Raw genomic sequence first — 23,494 nt, forward strand, 5'->3', positions numbered from 1 at the left:
TTACTGTCATCATAATTATATTTCATTAACCATACTCTGTGGATATCATGAAAACTGGTATCTGGGAAGTGGAAAGAAATCAAAGATGAACATGTCACCCCCTGTGAAATGCAATGAAGTGACAAAACAAAAGACTGTTGTATTACAGTTCTAGTTCTGATTGTAAAATAAGCTACAGCATATTTAAGAAATACTGTAAAGATGCTGTGCAAGGAAGTAGAAAAAGTTGCCTGACAGAATGTTCTTTAATACATTCTTCAGCTCCACCACACTATTTACTTAACGGTTAATATGCTCCAACAGATTGTTGAGTACATGGATACCAGTGTACCTGACCCATTTCTGTATTAATGTTAAACTTACCAAGTCTCTGATTCTGATCTCGTGTTCAAACTCTTTCGCTATATCTTTTCTTGAGAAAATAGAAGTATTGCTAATTAGGAAGTACATGTCAAAATACTAAGTTTTTGAAGAAGTCTTTGCAGGATGTTCTAGAATTAACACCAGATATGGTTCATATATCATTCTTCTGTATACTGAAAATACCATTTGTAAGTTGAGTTTCCACAAACATAGAAAGCATTCCAAGGAACAATGGGTGATCACCAGTTACAGAAGAATTGCCATGGAATCAAAAACTTGGCGAAGTGACACATCAGAAGAAGAAATGTTGGGTATGGCCTTTCTGTGATAGATTCCCAGAGTGAGACACAGAATGAGCCGTATATTGTGCAAAACAGTGTAAAGAAAACGAACGAAGAAGATCAAAGAGTGTCTCAGATTGGCAAAGGATAAAACAGTCCACCTGCAATGTTGGGAATATGCTGCCTACCACGTGCATGTGGTAAAGACTATGTTGGAATGACTGGGCAATCAGTTAGCACCAGGATTACCGAATGTATGCAGCATTGCATGTTGGGACAGGTGGAGAAGGCAACTATGGTGGAGCTCATGCTGTGTGAGACCAACCATGTAATAAAATTTGCTGACACAGAAAGTCTTGCTGCAGAGAAGAGCTACCACACCTACTTGTTCAGGGAAGCTATAGAAATCCAGAAAAATGGCTATAGTTTCAACAAGAAAGAGGAAAGTTTCAGGGTGAGTGGTTCCTGGATTCACGTGCAGCAGCGAACAACTGTACCAAGTAACAAGGGGAGAACCACAGTGTTAATGACCACGGAAAAGCCCTCAGATGTTGTCACACCAGGTACATATAATCTGCAGCTGCGAGCTCATCTCCCAGTTTGCCACCAGCAAAGGGGGGTGAAACTTTGACAATGCCAGTCACTCGTGCTGGCGAAACATCAGAAAAATCAGCAAACAAATATTGGCTAAAGAACCTGAGACAGAGGCCAACATGCAATTTATCAACAAGTGGCCATGAAAGCTTTAACAATTTTGTGTTGTGTTGTTAGTTGAGAAACAGTAACAGCAGAACGTGTTGGGCAGGAGAACTCAGTGACTTTGGATGTGGATTATTCTTTGAATGTTGTATGAGTAGCAGATCTATCGGGGACATTTTAGTTCTTCTAAAACTTCCCAAGTCAATTGTCTGTGTTATGGTTGTGATGTGGAAATGTGAAGGAACAGCCACAGTTAGACGGAGACCGGGCAGACCTTATGTGCTGACTGACATTGACCACAGAGCATTGCAGAGGCTGTTTGTAAAAAATCACATGAAATCAACAGAAGGAATCACTTCTTTGTTCCAGAGTTCTACAAGTAGTCCAGCTAGCATAATGACTATGCGTAGGGAGTTAAAACGAATAGGGTGCAGTAGCCGAGCAGCTTCTCATGTCACACATTTCTGTAGTCAATGAATGCCAAGTGACACTTGAAGTGGTATAAAGAGTTATGACACTGGGCAGCAGATTATAAGAAATGAGTGATTTAGCCTAGAATGTTGTGGCAATCTGATGCAAGGGGTTGGGTTTGTCAAGTGCTTGGAGAACGTTATTGCCATCTTATCCATTGCCAACAGAGAACTACGGAGGAGGTGGTGTTACAGTATGGAGATGTTTTTTGTGGTTATGGTGTGATCCCCTTGTTGTGCATGAGAAAATGTTGAATGTGGAAGTTCATGACACATGTTACGGCATTATGTTCTGTGTAGAGAAGAGGAAGAGTTCAGAGATATAATTGTTTGTATCAGCATAACAGTACACCCTGTCATAAAGAAGCATCTCTGAGGCAATGATTTGTGGGCAATAACATTCCTGAAATGGACTGACCTTCCCAGGGTCCTGATCGGAACCCAAAGGCACACCTTTGGGATGGGTCAGAATGTCGACTTCATCCCAGATCCCCATTGTCCAACCCAGACCCCAGTGTCCAACATCACCACATTATCTGGCTTCAGCTCTTGAGGAAGAAAGGGCCACTATTCCTCCACAAACATTCAGATGTCTCATTAAAAGTCGACATCCCCAGGAGGGGTCTCCTGGCCAATAATGCCAAACGATCATATCCTATCTTTTCGTTGAAAGTAGGCCTATCCACAGCAGAGTTCATGCCTTCATTAAGGCAAAGGATTGAAACATCCCATATTAATGTCCAGTAATAGTTGCCCGGTTACTTTTGATCAGATAGTGTATATTAGAAACAGAGAGGACCCAAAATAGAACCTTGTGATGCATCATGTCTGATTGCTTCAGATTTTGAGTATCTGTTATTAGACAATCGACACGGAACTGATACACAGTGCTGTCTGTGATTCTGGTCAGATAAAAACTGTGAATCTGCTGCATCTACCTTTCAGTGATATTTTTACTTTTGTGTTAGGATATCATTATCCACAAAATCAAAAGACACAGTCAGTTCACAAATCAATAATTTTGTACTTACTGATGTTGGCATATCATCTGCCAAGATAAATATAGCCCATTCAGCTGAAAGTCCTTTTTGAATCTCAGACTGTTTGCGCTAAATGTTTGTACAGTCTTTATTCATAATCTTGAATATATTTGCAAATATTGACAGAAATGAGATGGGTCAGTGTAATTCTGTGCCAATGTTTTACTCCTTTTCTGTGTAGTCCCTTGTCAATAACTCATTTAAATCTTTCTGTGAAAGTACCACTGTGAAAAGATTCATTACATAAGCTCAGTATATTACTAAATGCAGCCGAACACCTCCTCGGTACTTCAGTTCTACTAAATTTTGGTAAGACTTTTTCTGAACTGTGTACATATGTTGTGGGTGTCAGTCTCTGTAGAATTCTCATACAGACATTGATATCAAAATATGACTTCATGGAAATGTTCAGTAAACCTCAATGGGAAACTATATGGAAATTTTGTGTATCTTAAGAATGCTTGCTTCTGACATTTGTGGATCTTGCCTCTTAACAGATAGCAGGGACAGAGTACTCTACTACACACACACAAACACACACACACACACACACACATTGTGTTTCAAAAATACTTCTACAAACTTCAGGGGTAGGTTCCTTACACCAAAACAGTCATTAAATATGGACTAGAAAGTGCATACCTTAAGAACTATGAGCACTAGTTCATCTTTGATACTGTGAAACACGTCTCTTTTTCTGTCAGCTCTTTGCTTTCCATATTTTGGAAGGAGGTAATATGGACCAAAACAAGGAAAAAAATGTTCATGAAACTTGGGCTCTAATATGTGTACCTTAAGAGCTATGAGCACTTGTCCAACAGAAGATGTGTTTCATTGTAATGAAGATGAACAACTGCTCATAGCTCTTAATGTATTCATTCTAGAGACCATTTTTGCTCCGTATAGGCTTATAGGTAGCAGTCATGGGAGGGGTGTGGGCCAACAGCTTCAGGAGAAATTAGGGACAGAGTACCAGGTCACAAGTTTTGTGAAGCCAAGTGAAGCCTTATCCAGGTGACAGAAAACTTAGGTCAGCTATGCAAGGACTTTGAGAAGGAAGATCGGGTAATTATAGTTGGGGGAGCAGGAAACAGCCTGGCTACGAATCCAAGATGTAGTATTAGGAGTGACCTGGATCGAATAGGAGCACAAACTGGGCACACAAATGTGGGGTTTGTGGAGGTCTTTCAGCACCATAACCAGCCTGGGTAAACACTGCTGTAAGGCGTGTTAACACTGAGCTGAACGAGATGCTCCAGACACCGGAAAAGTCTCACCTGAGTGTTGTTCCAGTTGATGCTAATTGGTAGGTGACGTTACACTACACGTGGCCTGCACCTTAATAGGAAGGGGAAAGACAAGTTAGCTTCTCTATTAGCAGATACTGTAAGGGGGGCCACAGTCACACAAAGGGTGATCCCTGTGGTTATTGGGACCAGGCGGACAGGTTTTTTTTAGGTTAAAGCCAAATTCCAGACAGACAACAACCAAGGAAAATAGAAGAAAAGAAACTTCATGCACAGCAAATGGGGATAAAGCTAAGGGTGGTATCAACTTACTTCACCAAAATATCATGGGAATAAAAAATAAAGTATATGAGCTGATAATGTGTTTAAATGATCTCAGAAATAAGAATGAGATTGATATACTTTGTCTGTCTGAGCTCAATGTAACTGTGGGGATGGAAAATGTCAGTACAAATGGGTATAATTTAGCATCTTACACTTGCAGATCTAGTATGGATAAAGGAGGAGTTGCCATTTTCATAAAACAAGGGTATAAATACAGAACTGTTGAAGTAAGCAAATTTTGTGTTGATCTTCACTTTGAGGATTGTGCATGTGAACTGCAGCTAGATAATGTTGTGTTGATATTAGCAACAGTGTACAGGTCTCCACTAGGAGATTGGGAGCTATTCATAAAAAAGTTTGACTCCCTATTATGCTGCCTGCCAGACAAAAAGAAGTTATTAATCTGTGGTGATTTCAGTGTTAACTTTCTAAGCAATTCTGATAGGAAAAGTAAACTAGAAGTGTTGTTAACAACATATAACTTAGAATCAATTATCAATTTCCCTACACATATAGCTCAGGACGGTAGTACTCTAATAGATAATGTATTTGTACAGCAAGAGGATGTAGAACAAATACATGCTTTCCCTGTGATAAATGGATTATCTGACCATGATGCGCCGGCCGGAGTGGCCGTGCGGTTCTAGGCGCTACAGTCTGGAGCCGAGCGACCGCTGCGGTCGCAGGTTCGAATCCTGCCTCGGGCATGGATGTGTGTGATGTCCTTAGGTTAGTTAGGTTTAATTAGTTCTAAGTTCTAGGCGACTGATGACCTCAGAAGTTAAGTCGCATAGGGCTCAGAGCCATTTGAACCAGCCATTTGACCATGATGCACAACTGATTAAGTTACAAAACCTAACAGGGTGTACACTTCAGAAACCGTTAAGTAAAAGTGTGAGGGTGCTCAACCCGGTATCTATAGATCACTTCAGAGAAAGTTTAGGAAATGTAAACTGGGGAGATGTATATAATGAGCCAAATGCTAATGATAAATTTATATCCCTTTTTGAAATTGTTTTCCAAGGAAAATTACTAAATGTAACGCCACAAACTTTTCAAAGAAACATTGGATTACTACAGGTATTAAAGTGTCTTCATAAAGAACTAGTAAAGATCCAGAAGTAGTTTTACACTATAAAAATTATTGTAACATACTGAGAAAGTTGTAAGTAAATCAAGATATATGTATGTTAGAGAAGAAATTAACAACTCTAGCAATAAAATCAAATCAGTATGGAATGTTGTTAGAAGGGAGACAGGAAAAGTAACCACTGGGGTAGGCAGTATTACTGTTAAAGAGAATGAGACCATCTTAACCAACCGTACACAGGTAGCCAATGTGTTTAACAATCACTTCTTAAGTGTCGGAGAAAAAATTGGCAAGAATAGTTCAAAAGAAAAAGCCAGGCAGTATATGGAAGAGTCAGTTTTGAAAAAATTTAGTCAGATTAAGTTTCATCTAACAACCTCTTGTGAAATAAGGAAAATTATTAAATCTTTGAAAAATAAATGTTCTGTTGGAGTAGATGACATCACTAACAAGTTATTAAAGCAATGTGGAGCAGTGACAGCTGATGTTTTGAGTAACATATGTAATGCATCGCCGAGTCAGGGTATTTTTCCAGACAGGTTAAAATATGCCATTGTCAGGCCTCTCTACAAAAAGAGGGAAGCCACATATGTCAATAATTTCTGGCCCTTATCCTTGCTTACAGCATTTTCAAACATCTTTGAGAAAGTAATGTACTCAAGAGTGGGTAGCCATCTCAAAAGTAATGGGATACTTAGTAAATCACAGTTCGGATTTCAGAAATGCTGCTCCACTGAGACAGCAATATACAATTTCACTGTCCACATAATAGAGTCTTTAAATAGTAAAATGTTACCAGTAGGAATATTCTGTGACTTATCCAAAGCATATGATTGTTGGAACCATGACATTATGTTAGAGAAATTACAATTCTATGGTATAAATGGAACAGCATATGTGTGGTTTCAGTCATATCTACAGAACAGGATGCAAAAAGTCTCTTTATATGCTTCAAGTGATTCAAAGGAGTTTGCCACTATATGCTTCAAGCGATTCAAAGGAGTTTACCACTTTTTCTAACTGGGGTGAAATTACTTTAGGTGTTCCACAAGGTTCGATCATGGGTCCCCTCCTGTTCTTGATATATGTGAATGACCTACCTTCTTATGTGATACAAGATGCCGAACTGACACTGTTTGCTGATGATACAAGCATAATTATTAATCCAGTAAAAGAAAGTCCGATAGAAAATGATACAAATAAGGTCTTTGGAAAAGTTATTTATTGGTTTTCTTTGAATGGGCTTACTCTGAACTTTGAAGAAACATAGTACATCCAATTTTCTGCTGCAAAAAGTATAATTCCTTCAATAAACATAACACATCAAAAGAAGTCAGTAGCCAGGGTAGAGCATACTAAGTTTTTGGTTGTACATATAGATGAGAATCTTAATTGGAAAATTCATATTTTACATCTCCTAAAGTGACTTTGCCAATTTTGAGGATGTAGAAATTAGTAAGCTAACGTACTTTGCATACTTCCACTCTCTGACGTCATCATCATCATCTTGGACAGTTTCCAGCCACTGGCTGGGTCTGTCGGGAACACAAGCCTCTCCATCGTGTTCTGTCTTTCCACCATTCCCCCTCTTCCACCTTCGTCCAGTTCTCTCCTCTTCTCGTCACACATTCCTTCACTCCCTTCACCCATCTATCTCTTGGTCTTCCTCTGGGCCTCTTCCCCTCCAGTTGCAGATCAAACATCCTCTTTGGAATTCTTCCCTCATCTCTGACGTCATACGGAATAATATTCTGGGGCAACTCAACACTTAGGGAAAAGGTATTCACTGCTCGCACATCTTGCAGGCATCTGTTTTAAAGGTTAGGAATTCTTACAACTGCTTCACAGTGCAATTACTCAGTAATGAAATTTTTTCTCAACAACATGGACCAGTTTAAAATCAACAGCGACATTCATTATTACAATACCATAAGAAAGAAAGACCTACACTATCGTTTACTTAACCTATCTTTGGCACAGAAAGGGATAAAATATGCTGCTATAAAACTTTTTGATAAATTACCAGACAAAATAAAATGTCTGACAGACAGCAGTAATAGTTTCAAAAACAAATTGAAATCATACCTCCTTGACAACTCCTTCTATACCATAGATGAATTCTTGAATATGAGTAAATAAATCTGGAGATATAATATATTCATTTTGTGCCATTTAAGGGAATGGAATAGATAATAGAAATATTTAGGTATAACACTATAATGAAAAAAAAAATATCAGCAACAAGACCTGTTTCCTGTGCGCATTTCTTGTGCATTTGACACGTTCCACATCATAACGGTTTTTCTGTGCTATTGATCAATGGAACACGTAACTAACTAACTAACTCTCCCAAAATATGGAAAGCAAAGAGCTTGCAGCAGAAAAGATGTGTTTCGCAGTATCGAAGATGAACAAATGCTCTTACCTTTAAAGGCAGAGCCCCTGTTTACTATACATTTTTGTATTGTTTTGTTGTCAGGAACATGTTCCCCAAGTTACATATTTTTGAAACTCCCTGTGTGTCATGCTTGGGACAGAGTAGTGAAGCTAAAGAGTTGTTTCACTTGTAGAATCCCTGAATGAAATGATACCCTTCACTGTATGCAAGGAGCTCAGAAAGTTTCGAGACTTCTTGAATTGTTGTTGATAATTTCCAAAGTATGTACAAGTTTCAGCTTGTTTGGCATATGGATTTGATTGCTAGTACTTCATTCTTTTTGTTATTCACATCAGTCTGGAACAATGTAGCTGAAATAAAATCATTTCTTTGTGATAATTTGTTATGATTGTTAGGTAGTACTGAATGCAAATCAAAGTTTGGAATACCTGTAAATGGCACCGGGTGACCCTTCACAATCCAAACTAACTTTTTAGTGTTGGTTTAACAAGTTCAGGCAGAAGAATAACTCTCTTGAAGGTTAGGAAAAAAATCAAATGAAACAAGTTTACAGTTACCAGCCACTTTTATTTATATCCACAACATGTTTCGAAGGTTTAAACCCCCATCATCAGGTGGATTTACATGTGTTAGTATGATGTGTGTGTTGTGTTATCGTTTTTGGGGTAACTTGGAGCACTGTCTAGCGGAGAAACAAAAATATTATTTCAGAACATGGTTTTTGGGGAGTTTTTTGACTAAAAAACTAAACGTATATCTAAAGGTGAAAATAAACAAGTAAACTGGAATACCTCCAGTGAGCCCAAGCTCCATTGTAACACATCACATGTAAACTTTCATATTTTGTAAACAAAGATGGCACGTGGAAACTACTACATCCAAAGAACATATCACAAAATAGAAACATAATCTCTAAAGTACAAAGAATATATATCATAACAACATAATAACATAACCTATCATCATGCACTGAAATGAGGCACATCCTACCAGAGATCTTTTCCACCCCTCCTAAAGCGGTGTTCTATCGCCCACCCAACCTCCACAACATTCTAGTCCCTCCCTATGCCACTCCCAATCCCAACCCCTTGCTACAAGGATCATATCCCTGTGGAAGACCCAGGTGCAAGACCTGCCCAATCCACCCACTCAAAATTTCCTATTCTAGTCCTGTCACAGGTTTATCCTAATCTGACAGGAGCCGGGCCACCTGTGAAAACAGCCATGTCATTTACTAGCTCTGCTGTGATCATTGTACATCTCTTTAAATTGGTGTGACTACCAACAAGCATTCCACCAGGATGAACAGCCACAGCCAAACTGTGTCCAAGAGCAAAGCAGGCCATCCCGTGGCACAATATGCAGCTGAACATAGCATACTTGATTTCAGTGGCTGTTCACTGCCCTAGCCATCTGGATCCTCCCCGCCACCACCAGCTTTTCTGAACTGGGCAGATAGGAATTATCTTTTATATGTCTGCGTAAGCAGAAGAAACTGACGATCAAAGCCCGAAAACAATTTATTGGACTGTTCAATTAACCAAAACAAATTCTTCAAGGATAACACCAACACTAAACAGTGACCCATCTTCGAATCAACTACATACAAGAATAATACAGAAAACAACTGAAATAATTTTCTACTAGTCTCCACCAGAGACTTCTCCGATATACCAAGCCTAATCCAGTGATCAGCGAGAAGATCCAAGCCGGGCTAACAGGGCGGCAGCTATCCACGTCTGCTGGCGGTCGATGAACTGCCAATGTAAGGCCGAGCGCCGGCCTTCATTGTGCTTCGGCGGATGAGTACCTCGGAACTATTTTCCATCACGTCGTTTGACGTGTGAAAATAGTTCTGTGATCTGCAGCGACCTCTTCCTTATGTTTATATGGTCCGGTAGTGGCCACTGGTGTCTTTGCTGTGTTGTTGTTGTTGTGGCCGTTCATCAATATTGCCTGTCGGTTGTGTAGTGCTTCAGTGTGCCTGCGAAGCGGGCAACCTGCTGCTGCAGGCTGTCAGTTTGGTTGCTGATACTCTAGGCGCCGTGATGTCTGGTGGAGAAGGCCACAGCAATCCTTACAACACTTTCTCTGCTCACTTAATTATCCCGGCCTTGACCTATGGTAACATACTGTCTCCATACCCTGCACCCCGTCTGTCCTATCTCCTTCGCCCCATTCTTGTCTTCCACCCTCTGCCAACACACCTGCTGGCGGCCATGTGTGCGTGATGTGTGCCGGCTTGTGTGAATGAATGGTGTGTGTTTGTCTTTTTCTGATGAAGGTTGAGGCCAAAAGCTTATGTGTAAGTGCCCTTTAATTGTGCCTGTCTCCAACTTAACATGTTATCTTCATGGTAAGTAGCAATCTATCTTATCCTACATTGTTGATATTTCTACCTGGAGCTTCCATTGTTTCAAAACAACATTATTATTTTGGAATAAGTTTTAAAGGATTGTGGAGATCTTTGTTTGAGCTGCTGAATACATGTGTTGGAATAAATGTTTCAACTGTCTCCATCCTTTCATCCCTCTGTCTGAATCCCAGCCAAAATTGTTATTTATGTGTAATTTTACCACTGTTGGTAACACAATTATTGTAATTAAAGTTTGCTGTATGTATCCCAATTATATAAATGACTATCAAATTCAAGCTACATAATCATGACAGGAAAGGATTTGCATACCCCTTGAAATATTTATTCCAACACATGTATTCAGCAACTCAAATGAGTTTCTCCACAATTCTTTAAAACTTGTCCCAAAATAATAATGTTGTTATGATGCGTACTGTTTGTACTTCGAAATAATGTTTTTGTTCTGCTATATATTCTTTGCACGTAGTAGTTTCTAGACACCATTTTTGTTTAAAAAATATGACAGTTTACACGTGATGTGTTATGATAGGGAAAGGAGCCTGTGACCATGGGAGGTAGTTATTTTCACCTGTAGATATATATACAGTTATTAGAGCCTGTCTGCCCCCCCGCCACCCCCCCCCCCCTTTCCCTCCATACAGATAGCCGTATGTGCAACTACACACATAAAAAAAAGATGCTGACTGCGGACATTGTATCACAGACACAGTCCCTTTGACTGTTCAGAGATATGTGCCATGAAGGGCTCTCAACAAGGGAAGTGTCCAGGCGTCTCGGAGTGAACCAAATCGATGTTGTTCAGACATGGAGGAGATACAGAGAGACAGGAACTGTCGATGACATGCCTCGCTCAGGCTGTCCAAGGGCTACTATTGCAGTGGATGACCGCTACGTACAGATTATGGCTCAGAGGAACCCTGACAGCAATGTCACCAAGTTGAATAATGCTTTTTGTGCAGCCACAGGACGTCGTGTTATGACTCAAACTGTGTGCAATAGGCTGCATGAAGCACAATTTCACTCCTGATGCCCATGGTGAGGTCCATCTATGCAACCACGACACCATGCAGCACGGTACAGGTGGCTCCAACAACATGCCTAATGGACTGCTCAGGATTGGCGTCACATTCTCTTGACCAATGAGTGTTGCATGGGTCTTCAACCAGACAATCGTTGGAGATGTTTGGAGGCAACCCGGTCAGGCTGAACGCCTTACTCACTGCCCAGTGAGTGCAGCCAGGTGGAGGTTCTCTGATGTTTTGGGGTGACATTATGTGGGGCTGACGTACACCGCTGGTGCTCATGGAAGGCACCATAATGGCTGTATGATATGTGATTGCCATCCTATGACCAATAGTGCAACCATATTGGCAGCATATTGGTGAGGCATTCATCTTCATGGACAACAATTCACACCCCCATTGTGCACATCTTGTGAATGACTTCCTTGAGGATAACGACATCGCTCGACTAGAGCGGCCAGCATGTTCTCCAGACATGAATCCTATCAAACATGCCTGGGATAGATTGAAAAGGGCTGTTTATGGATGACATGACCCACCAACCACTCTGAGGGATCTACACTGAATCGCTGTTGAGTGGGACAATCTGGACCAACGGTGCCTTGATGAACTTGTGGATAGTATGTCATGACAAATACAGGCACGCATCAATGCAAGAGGACGTGCTACTGCGTATTAGAGGTACCGGTGTTACAGCAATCTGGACCACCACCTCTGAAGGTCTCGCTGTTTGGTGGTACAACATGCAATGTGTGGTTTTCATGAGCAATAAAAAGAGCGGAAATAATGTTTATGTTGATCTCTATTCCAGTTTTCTGTACAGGTTCGGAACCGAGGTGATGCAAAACTCTTTTTGATGTGTGTACAACGGAGGGGTATCCGTTGAGAGGCGAGGCAAATGTGTGGTTCCTGAAGAGGGGTAGCAGCCTTTTTTGTAGTTGCAAGGGCAACAGTCTGGGTGATTGATCTCGCCTTGTAACATCAACCAAAATGGCCTTGCTGTGCTGTGAACGGCTGAAAGCAAAGGGAGACTACAGCCATAATTTTTCCCGAGGACATGCAGCTTTGCTGCGCTGTTAAATGATGGTGACGTCTTGTTGAGTAAAATATTCCGGAAGTAAAATAGTCCTCCATTTGGATCTCTGGGTTGGGACTATTAAGGAGGACATTGTTATCAGGAGAAACAAAACTGGTGTTCTATAGATAGGAGCATGAAATGTCAGATCCCTTAATCTGGCAGGTAGGTTAGAAAATTAAAGAAGGGAAATGGACAGGTTAAAGTTGGATATAGAGGGAATTAGTGAAGTTCGGTGACAGGAGGAACAAGACTTCTGGTCAGGTGAATAGAGGGTTATAAATACAAAATCAAATATGGGTATTGCAGGAGTAGGTGTAATAAAAAAAAAAAGTATGGATAAGCTACTATGAACAGCGTAGTGAACACATTATTGTAGCCAAGATTGACATGAAGCCCATGCGTACTACTACATTAGTACAAGTTTATATGCCAGCTAGCTCCACAGATGATGAAGAGATTGAAGAAATGTATGATGTGATAAAAGAAATTATTCAGATACATGAGGAAGATGAAAATTTAATATTCATTGGGGGACTGGAATTCGATAGTAGGAAAAGGATGTGAAGGAAAAGTAATAGGTGAATATGGACTAAGGATAAGGAATGAAAGAGGAAGCCGTCTGGAAGAATTTTGCACAGAGCTTAACTTAATCATAGCTAATACTTGATTCGAGAATAATGAAAGAAGATTGTGTGCGTGGAAGACGCCCGGAGACACTGGAAGGTTTCAGATAGATATATAATGGTAAGATAGAGATTTAGGAACCAGATTTTAAATTGTAAGACATTTCCATGGGCAGATGTGGACTCTGACCACAATTTATTGGTTATGAACTGTAGATTAAAACTGAAGAAACTGCAAAAATTGAGGAATTTAAGGAGATGGGACCTGTATGAACTGAAAGAACCAGAGATTGTAGAGGGTTTCAGGGGGAGCATTAGGGAGTGATTGAGAAGAACAGGGGAAACAAATATAGAAGAAGAACCAGAGATTGTAGAGGGTTTCAGGGGAAGCATTGGGGAACGGTTGAGAAGAACAGGGAAACAAATATAGAAGAAGAATGAGTAGCTTTGAGAGATGAAATAGTGAAGACGGCAGACGATCACGTAGGTAAAAAGACGAGGGCTAGTAGAAATCCTTGGGTAACACAAGAGAGATTGAATTTAATTGATGAAAGGAGAAAATATAAAAATGCAGTAAATGAAGCAGGTGAAAAGGAATACAAAGTCCCAAAAATGAGATCGACAGGAAGTGCAAAGTGGCTAAGCAGGGATGGTTAGAGGACAAATGTAAGGATGTAGAAGCATATATCACTAGGGGTAAGATAGATACTGCCTACAGGAAAATTAAAGAGACTTCAGAGAAAAGAGAACCACCCTTATGAATATCAAGAGCTCAGATTGAAGACCAGTCCTAAGCAAAGAAGGGAAAACAGAAAGGGGGAAGGATTATACAGAGGGTCTATACTAGGGAGATGTACTTGAGGACAATATTATGGAAATGGAAGAGAACGTGGATGAAAATGAAATGGGAGAAATGACACTGTGTGAAGAATTTAACAGATCACTGAAAGACCTAAGATGAAACAAGGCCCCGGGAGTAGACAACATTCCATTAGAACTACTGATGGCCTTGGGAGAGCTAGCCATGACAAAACTCTTCCATCTGGTGAGCAATATGTATGAGACAGGCGAAATACCCTCAGACATCAAGAAGAATGTAATAATCCTAATCTTAAAGAAAGCAAGATTTGACGGGTGTGATAATTAATGAACTATCAGTTGAATAAGTCATCGTTGCAAAATGCCAACACAAATTCTTTACAGATCAGTGAAAAAGCTGTTAGAAGCCCACCTCGGGGAAGATCAGTTTGGATTTCGTGGAAATGCTGGAACACGTGAGGCAATACTGACCCTACAACTTATCTTAGAACATAGGTTAAGGAAAGACAAACCTACATTTGTAGACTTAGAGAAAGCTTTTGACAATGTTGACTGGAGTACTCTCTTTCAAATCCTGAAGGTGGCAGGGGTGAAATACAGGGAGCAGAAGGCTATTTACAATTTGTACAGAAACCAGATGGCAGTTATAATAGTCTAGGGTCATGAAAGGGAAGCAGTGGTTGAGAAGGGAGTGAGACGGGGCTGTAGCCTATCCCTAATGTTATTCAATCTGTGTATTGAGCAAGCAGTAAAGGAAACAAAAGAAAAAAAAAATTAGGGTAGGAAATTAAAATCCACGGAGAAGAAATAACAACTTTGAGGTTTGCCGATGACATTGTAATTCTGTCAGAGACATCAAAGAACATGGAAGAGCATTTCTACATCTACATATATACTCTGCTAGCCACCAAGCGGTGTGTGGCGGAGGGCACAATTCGTGCCAGAGTCATATGCCCCCCCCTCCCCCCCATCCCCCCCCCTCACCCCCCCGTTCCGCTCGTGGATCGTGCGAGGGAAAAACGACTGTCTGAATGCCTCAGTACGAGCTCTAATTTCCCTTATCTTTGAATGGTGATCATTGCGCGATTTGAAAGTTGGCGTTAATAATATATGCTCTACATCCTTCGCGAAGAGAGCAGCCACTTCCATTTAGCGCGTCATTTGTCTGCAAGTGTGTCCCACTTCAAACTTTCTCTGAGATTTGTAATGCTCTCGCGATGGCTAAATGTACCAGTCACGAATCCTGCCACTCTTCTTTGGACCTTCTCAATCTCTTGAATGAGACCAAACTGGTAAGGGCCCCATACAGATAAACAATACTCTAAGACTGGATGAACTAATGTATTGTAAGCAATTTCCTTTGTTCAAGGACTGCATCGCTTCAGGATTCTACCAGTAAACCACAATCTAGAGTTCGCCTTGCCCGTTACTTGTGTAGTCTGATCATTCCATTTGAGATCATTTCGAATAGTCTCACCCAGGTACTCAACAGATGTTACCACTTCCAAAGACTGGGCATTGATTTTGTACTCGTACAGTAATTTGGATTTTCGCCTTGTTATACACAGTAGGTTACACTTACTAATATTGAGAGATAACTGCCAGTCATTACACCACACATTTATTTTTTGCAAATCCTCATTTATTTGTTCACAACTTTTGTGTGATACTACTTTCCTGTAGCCTACAGCATCATCAGCAAACAGTCTGTGCTGCCGTAAGTACCATCAACCAGATCATTCATGTAAATTGTGAAAAGCAGCTGCTTTGAGGCACACCCGAAGTTACGCTTGTTTCTGTTGAAGTCACCCCATTAAGAGTGACATACCACTCCTTGTCTGTTAGAAAACTTTCTATACAACCGTGTATGTCATCAGATAGACTGTAAGTGCACACTTTTTGGAGCAAGTGACAGTGCGGAACTGAGTCGAACGCCTTTCGGAAGTCGAGAGATATGACATCAACCTGGGAGTCGGTATCTAGAGCCTGTTTTATATCATGCACAAAGAGGGCCAGCTGTGTCTCGCATGATGCTGTTTCCTAAAACCATGCTGGTTTCTGCAGATGAGCTTGTCAGAGTCTAGAAATGTCATTATGTCTGAACACAAAATATGTTCCATGATTCTACAACAAATCGATGTCAGTGAAATGGGCTGGTAATTATGTACATCTGATTTTCTCCCCTTTTTATAGATTGCTATGACCTAGGCCTTCTTCCAGTCCTGTGGAACTTTCCGCTGTTCCAGTGACCTCTGATACATGATGGATAAGAATGGTGCTGTATTTATAGCACAGTCAACATGTAATCTTACAGGGATACCGTCTGCAGATAAAATATTGCTTTCAAATTCATTAAAAGAATCTCTCATTGACCTTTTGACAGCTGCTTTCATTTCGCATAATTTCTGTTTGACAGCGGGGCTGTGACTACGTTTAAAATAACTGTGCAGAATTCTCTGCTTTCTCAGCAACTTTCTAATATGTTTGTCCTTTCCCTCCCCTGTATTTTTGCTAGGCACATACTTCTCTAGCACGTGGTGGACAATGCCTATAAATTCCGACCAGAGATGCTCAATATCTTTGTGTCCCGCAATGAATGCTTGGAGCTATGAAGATATTCATTAATGACACTTTTATTTTCTTTCCCAAACAAGAAAACTCTATGCTGGTTTTTTTTTTGCCCCCCCCCAAACTTCCACGGGACCGATGACCGTAGCAGTGTGGTCCCTTTAATCCCACAAACCAACCAACCAACTTCCACTGACATAGAAGTCACAATGACATTATGGTCACTAATACCTTCTTCTAGATTAACTTCTTCAAAAAAGATCAGGTGTGTTTGTCAACAAGATATGTAATATGTACCCATCTCGAGTTAGTTTTCTAACCAATTGCTCAAGGTTGTATGTTGAGAGCGCTCCTAGAATAACTTCACACGAGTCTTTGCTTCTACCCGCTGTGATAAACGTGTAATTTTCCCAGTCAATGGATGCCAGATTAAAGTCTCCACCTATAATTAATGGATAATTTGGATATTTATTTCCTATGTACTCGAGACTTTCCCTGAAATGTTCTGTGTGCTACGGTCGCAGGTTCGAATCCTGCCTCGGGCATGGGTGTGTGTGATGTCCTTAGGTTAGTTAGGTTTAAGTAGTTCTAAGTTCTAGGGGACTTATGACCTAAGATGTTGAGTCCCATAGTGCTCAGAGCCATTTGAACCAAATGTTCTGTGGCATTTGTTGTGGATCCTGGTGGTCTATAAAAACATCCTAATACAACGGTCAATCCTTGTCCGATTGACATCTTTATCCAGACTATTTCACAGTCCGACCCAGTATCGATCTCAATTGCTTTTAACAGATTTTAACTTCATTGAATACACCAGCTCCCATAGCATCAGTCCTATCCTTCCTAAACATTGTCCAATCCAAGTTCAAATTTTCACTGCTATTTATGTCTGATTTCAGCCAGCTTTCGGTACCTTACATAACATTGGCATTGCTGCAGTTTATTGCGGAGAGTAACTCAGGGATATTGCTACAGACATTTGACAGTTTACTAACATGAGATGTAGTATATTTAAATCCTTTGGAATGACCTGTTTAGGGCTGGCCACTGTGGCTGAGCAGTTCTATTCCCTTCAGTCCGGAACCACACTGTTGCTACGGTCGCAGGTTCGAATCCTGCCTCTTGCATGGATGTGTGTGATGTCCTTAGGTTAGTTAGGTTTAAGTAGTTCTAAGTCTTGGGGACTGATGACCTCAGATGTTAAGTCCCATAGTGCTTAGAGCCATTTTTTGAACTGTTTAGGCAAACTAACAATTTTTACAGTTGGCACACCCACATCAGTGTCATGAGCTGATTTCCTGTGGGGAGGAACCTAATAAATAAAAAAAATAAATAAAAAAAAAAAAAAAAACATGTGCACGCCACAAGTACTGTGCCACCCATGTAGCTGCTTCCTGTGTGTAGTGCACCTCTGATCTGTCGAGGGGCGTCCTACAACCTTCCCCCCATAGCATAGGTCGAGGAATCTACAACCATTTTCGTCATAGAGTTGATGCAGCCTCTGGTTTAGATTCTCCACTCGACTCCAAACCAGAGGACCCCGGTCCACCCTGGGCACAATGCTGCAGATCGTCAGGTTGGCTTCTACTCCTCCAGAGATGGAGGCTGCCTTCGCCAATTTAGCAGGCCGTCGAAAGGACCCAAGGATTTCCTCGGAACTCTGACGGCAGGCATTGTTGGTGCCGACATGTGCAACAATCTGCAGCTGGCTGCACCCACCCCACACACTCGAAAGTTGCCGGAAGAGCCTTTTCCACATCCTGGATAAGGCCCCCCAGCAAGCACACCGAGTGAATGTTGGACTTCTTCCCCACCCTAGCCGCTATGTTCCTGAGGGGCTCCATGACCCGCCTAACATTGGAGCTCCCAATAACTAATAAACCCCTGCCCCCATGTGCCTGTCCCAGACCTTGCTGAAGGAGTGGCCACTATCCTGGCAGAAGGTGCATTCTGATCCGGCTCAGCCTCCCCCCCCCCCCCCCCCCCCCCACACACACACACACATCAGATAGCACACTGAATCTATTAGCAAAGTGCATGGGATTTGGTAGGATCCTGCATCCCCCACGCTGCCTTCACCTTGAGGCTCGAGACCTCGACACAGTCCGCCACCCACACTGAGGTGAGGGTAGGCCGGCCGGCTCAGTCGCACCAGAGGTCAGCTTAGTGACAGAGAGCTGTGACATCCTCCCCTGCACATCTAGTACAACAGAGGCTGCCCCAGGCACCCCATCTCCATTGCACCTCAAGGTGGCACTCTGGAGCTTGTTGACTGTGGCCAACAAAGCTTCCAGCTGCGTTTGGACTTTGGCCATCTCCTTCTGCATCGGCACACAACAGACACAGTCCCTATCCATCTAGCTAATAACTGATTTACTATAAAATGCGATGGACAGTGTCTTGAAAGGAGGATTTAAGATGAACATCAACAAAAGCAAAATGAGGATAATGGAATGTAGTTTAATTAAATCAAGTGATGCTGAGGGAATTAGATTAGGGAATGAGACACTTGAAGTGGTAGATGAGTTTTGCTATTTGGGAAGCAAAATAACTGATGATGGTTGAAGTATAGAGGATATAAAATATAGACTGACTATGGCAAGGAAAGTGTTTCTGAAGTAGACAAATTTGTTAACATCAAGTATAGATTTAAGTGTTAGGAATTCCTTTCTGAAAGTATTTGTACGGAGTGTAGCCATGTATGGAAGTGAAACGTGGACAATAAATAGTTTAAACTAGATGAGAATAGAAGCTTTCGAAATGTGGTGCTACAGGAGAATGCTGAAGATTAGATGGGTAGATCATGTAACTAATGAGGAGGTACTGAATAGAATTGGGGGGGAAGAGGAATTTGTGGTAGAGGTTGACTAGAAGAAGGATTGATTGATAGGACACATTCTGAGGCGTCAAGGGATTACCAATTTAGTATTGGAGGGAAGCGTGGAGGGTAAAAATTGTAGAGGGAGACCAAAAGATGAATTCAATAAGCAGATTCAGAAGTATGTAGGTTGCAGTAGTTACTCGGAGATGAAGAGGCTTGCACAGAATAGACTAGCGTGGAGAGCTGCATCAAACCAGTCTCTGGACTGAACACCACCACCACCACCACCACCACCACCACAACAACAACAACAACAACAACATAGTTTTAAGTCGAAAACCTCTCCAAAACCATGTTCTGAAATAGTGTTTTTGTTTTTCCACTATACAGTGTCTCAAGTTACAACAAAATTCGTAACATAACCCGCACATCATACTAACTCATTTTAATTCAACTGATAGTGGAGGTTTAAACCTTCGAAATGTGGTGTGGATACAAATAAACAGTGACTGGTAACAGTAACCTTGTCATTTTATTCGGTATCTATAACAATTGTGATAAAGTGTAACCTAAAATGTTCGCATTTACAGGAAAAAAAAAAAAAAATAAGTAATGGCTGATACCCAACACAACTAATTTATAATGTCCAGATGGTGATTGAAGAGAATTTCTATTGTATCTGTCAACAAATCAAATGCATTGGGGAGTTGATTGGCAGTAGTTCATAAGATATCTTTATGTTTGGGATAAAAACAACTTCAGTTATTGGAAATTGCACTTTCCAAACAATAAGGAAAAAATTATATATGTAGTGTTCTCTCTGTAAATGTTAGCAAAATGTGTTTTTGGATGGTCAAAAGCAATATTTGGTACTGTAGCTGGTGAAGAAATACTGTTCTACCCATAACTTCTAGTGCTTTGGATCCACAGTTCAAATGAATTTTTTGAAGGGCATCATATTTCTGCCATTACTTGTAATATTTTATTTTTCAGTACATGATTGCAATTTTGACACTTATGCCATATCAAGTGCTGAAAATGGCACCTTAGCGCAAGTCAAAACTGTCTGGCCTTTATATATTAATGTTAAGATACTGTTTTAAGTGATTGACAATGACCTAAGTGCCAAATTGGAATCATATGTTGAAGAACTTTACAGTGAGTGGTAGAAAGATATCCTTCAAAAAATGGCTCTACCAATTGAACCTGGAAACCAAGTCATGCATTTGGGTCTATGTGGAAGTAGTCTGCAGAGTGAAGGGGGCACACAATATATGAGAAATGTTCAATATCAGGTCTGCAAGAGATACAACTCAATCATGCAATAGATCAGCTCTGGTTGAATAATTTTGGGTCAAGACATTTCTTCGGGCCATCTCATACCCCTGAACTGGCTCTGTGTGTCTTCTTCCTGTTGACTGACCTAAAGAAATAGGCCACTCATCGATTTCAGTCTCTAAAACCAGTAATTCTTGCATATGGTGCTTACCCTAAAGAACTCCTCAAAAGAAGAGTGACAAAAGGCCTTCATCAAGAGGTCTGAACAGATAAAACATTAGGGATTAGGGAGCATTCAAAAAGATGAAAATGTGCAAGGTTAAAATATATCTAAATACTTCTGGAAAATTCCTTATGTATCTCATAATGAATTATAGCTATAAACATATTTTTAAAATTTTATTTTATGAAGATATAGTACAAGTTATTCAGGAATTTGCTAGTACTTGATCTAAGTGAAAGATCTAAATCTTATGTTTCTGCCCTTTTTCTTTTTTCATTACTAAGATGGATTATCAATAATACATATACTTTCCAGAACTAGTAGCTTCAGTTATACTAGCCTCAGCATCAACCTACTGTTCATAATTTGACTTTTTGTGAGTTTTTTCATGCTACCTGATGTGTGGCTCTCAATAATTGCTACTAGCATTATTCCCCATATTGAAAAAAGTTAGCACTTTCTTTCAGAAAATTTCTACTTTTATTATACAAGAACCAATTTGACAACCACTTATGTTTGATGTCAATGCACAATAACCTCTCACAAGGGGCACACGGCATCACTAGCAGTGGACGGTATGTAAAGAGTGACTGAGGACATGGAAGACAATGCAGTTGGCTTTTGGGTCAAGGGTGGAAGCATTTCTGAAATGGCATAGTTTGTAAACTGTTCGCTTGTTGTCTTGGTTAAAGTATACCATGCGTGGCAAAATGGCGCTACCCAAAACCCGTGTCGAGACAACTTTGGTGCACCAGGGGCCATAGAAGACAGATGTGAATGACGGTTGTGGAGATCTGTACAGATGTATAGACATGCAACTGTTGAGCAATTGACTGCTCAGGTGAACCAAGGAGCTACCAATAGTGTCTCTCAATGACTGTTCAGCAAACATTGCTGCGTCCGGACCTGCGCAGCAGGTGCCTGATTTGTGCACCCACGCTGACCACTGTTCATCGGTGATGAAAGCTGGAATTTGCACACAAATATTTAAACAGGATGTCCACAGAGTGGCAACAGGAGGATTTTTCAGATGAATCATAGGACAGACAGCCATTAGCGTGCCTGAAATATCTGAAAACAAATGAGGGAGCATTATGGTCTGGGGAATATTTTCATGGCATTCCCTGGATGTGATCTCACATTATTCTGGAAGGCACAGAGGAGCAACACAAGTATGCAACTATCTTTGTGAACCATGACAACCCCTGCATGCAGTTTGTTTTTCCTGTGCACAATGGCATCTGCCCGCAGGACAACACAACGTTTCACACAGCTCACAGTGTACATACGTGGTTCGAAGAGCAGCTGGATGAGTTTACCATTTGGATTAAAACCCAGTTGAGAATCTGTGGGACCACCTCAATTGTTCTGTATGTGCACTCGACTGAGAAACCCAGTGCAGCTGGCCATGGCTCTGGAGTCAGCATGACTCCACATTCCTGTCATTACTTCCAGAACCTCATTGACTCCCTTCCTGCACATCTCCCATGGTCTGTGCTGCAAAAGATGGTTATTTAGGTTTTTGACAGGTGACCACATTAATGTGACTGGACAGTGTATTAGCATTCACTTTTATCCAAGTATTATGGGTGTATCGGTGCATGTGTCTAAAGATTGAAGCAAATGTTGCATTGTTTCTTAGCAGAGTCACATCCATATAGTAGCTGATTTAAGTCTGTCGAGATGTTGGTGGATTTATCAGATAACCATTTGCAGGCAGTTCCTTGTTTGTCTAGTTGACATGTAGCATTTTTTTTCTTCTGCTAAGATCTGTAGGTACCCTCTCTACCGTTATAAGAAGCTCTCCATCAGTATGAATGATGCATTTGTGTGTGTGCGTGCATTAAGATGTAGAATACATCTCTTTCTACCTGTAATTCTCTGCATCTATTTGTATATTGTGAGGATGAGCTACACCAACCACAGTATAAACCCTCTGTGCTTGTGTTATGTCAAATACATGATATGAGTGGATGCTTCCAACACAGATGCTAAATATTTTCTGGTTGCAAAACTTGATGCTTCAGCTGGCAGTTGTGGCTCTCTCAGCCTAGCTGACAAAGTACTGTAGTATGAAATTCCTAAGAATAAGATTTGTGTTATTCTTGTCATTATGTCCGTTAAAAGCTATAACTTTGTGTAATTTAATTCCCAAATATTTTGTGTGTTATTTAAATCACTTGATAGATTTTTATTTTTGTTTATTTAACCTGATTTGATTAGGGCCATCAGGCACTGTCTTACATCAGACCAGGGTTTTGCATATACAGTACCTTTTTTCTCACCATAGTTTCCAAAAAAATAACAACCATTTTAATATGACAAATAGTATTAAAATGATTTGAGTATCTGAAATGGCAATGCAAGTAAATAATACTGATTATAAACTAATAAAGCCAGTGGCCTTGCCACAGTGGTAACTCTGGTTCCCGTCAGACCACCAGAGTTAAGTGCTGTCGGGCTTGGCTAGCACTTGGATGGGTCACCGTCTAGGTCTGCCAAGTGCTGTTGGCAAGTGGGGTGTGCTCAGCCCTTGTGACGCCAACTGAGGGGCTACTTGATTGAGAAGTAGCGACACGGGTCACAAAAACTGACAACAGCTGGGAGAGTGGTGTGCTGATCATATGCCCCTCCGTATCCACCTCCAGTGACACCTAAAAGGGCTGAGGATGGCACAGCGGCCGATCAGTACCATTGGGCCTTTGAGGCCTGTTTGGACTTTGTTTGTTTGTTTGTTTTGTGAACTAATAAAATTACTACTGTGGGAGCACTT

At 40.9% G+C, this 23,494-nt stretch overlaps 1 protein-coding gene and 1 pseudogene across 6 annotated transcripts in view; both read left to right on the forward strand.

The window, feature by feature from the left end:
* Positions 1-23,494, forward strand: part of LOC126248614 (pumilio homolog 3-like) — a 179,852-nt gene that overhangs the window by 4,779 nt on the left and 151,579 nt on the right. The window lies entirely within an intron of this gene.
* On the forward strand, positions 23,117-23,235 carry LOC126250246 (5S ribosomal RNA; annotated as a pseudogene).

Source organism: Schistocerca nitens, chromosome 3 (genome assembly GCF_023898315.1).
Source record: "Schistocerca nitens isolate TAMUIC-IGC-003100 chromosome 3, iqSchNite1.1, whole genome shotgun sequence".
Lineage (NCBI taxonomy): Eukaryota > Metazoa > Arthropoda > Insecta > Orthoptera > Acrididae > Schistocerca > Schistocerca nitens.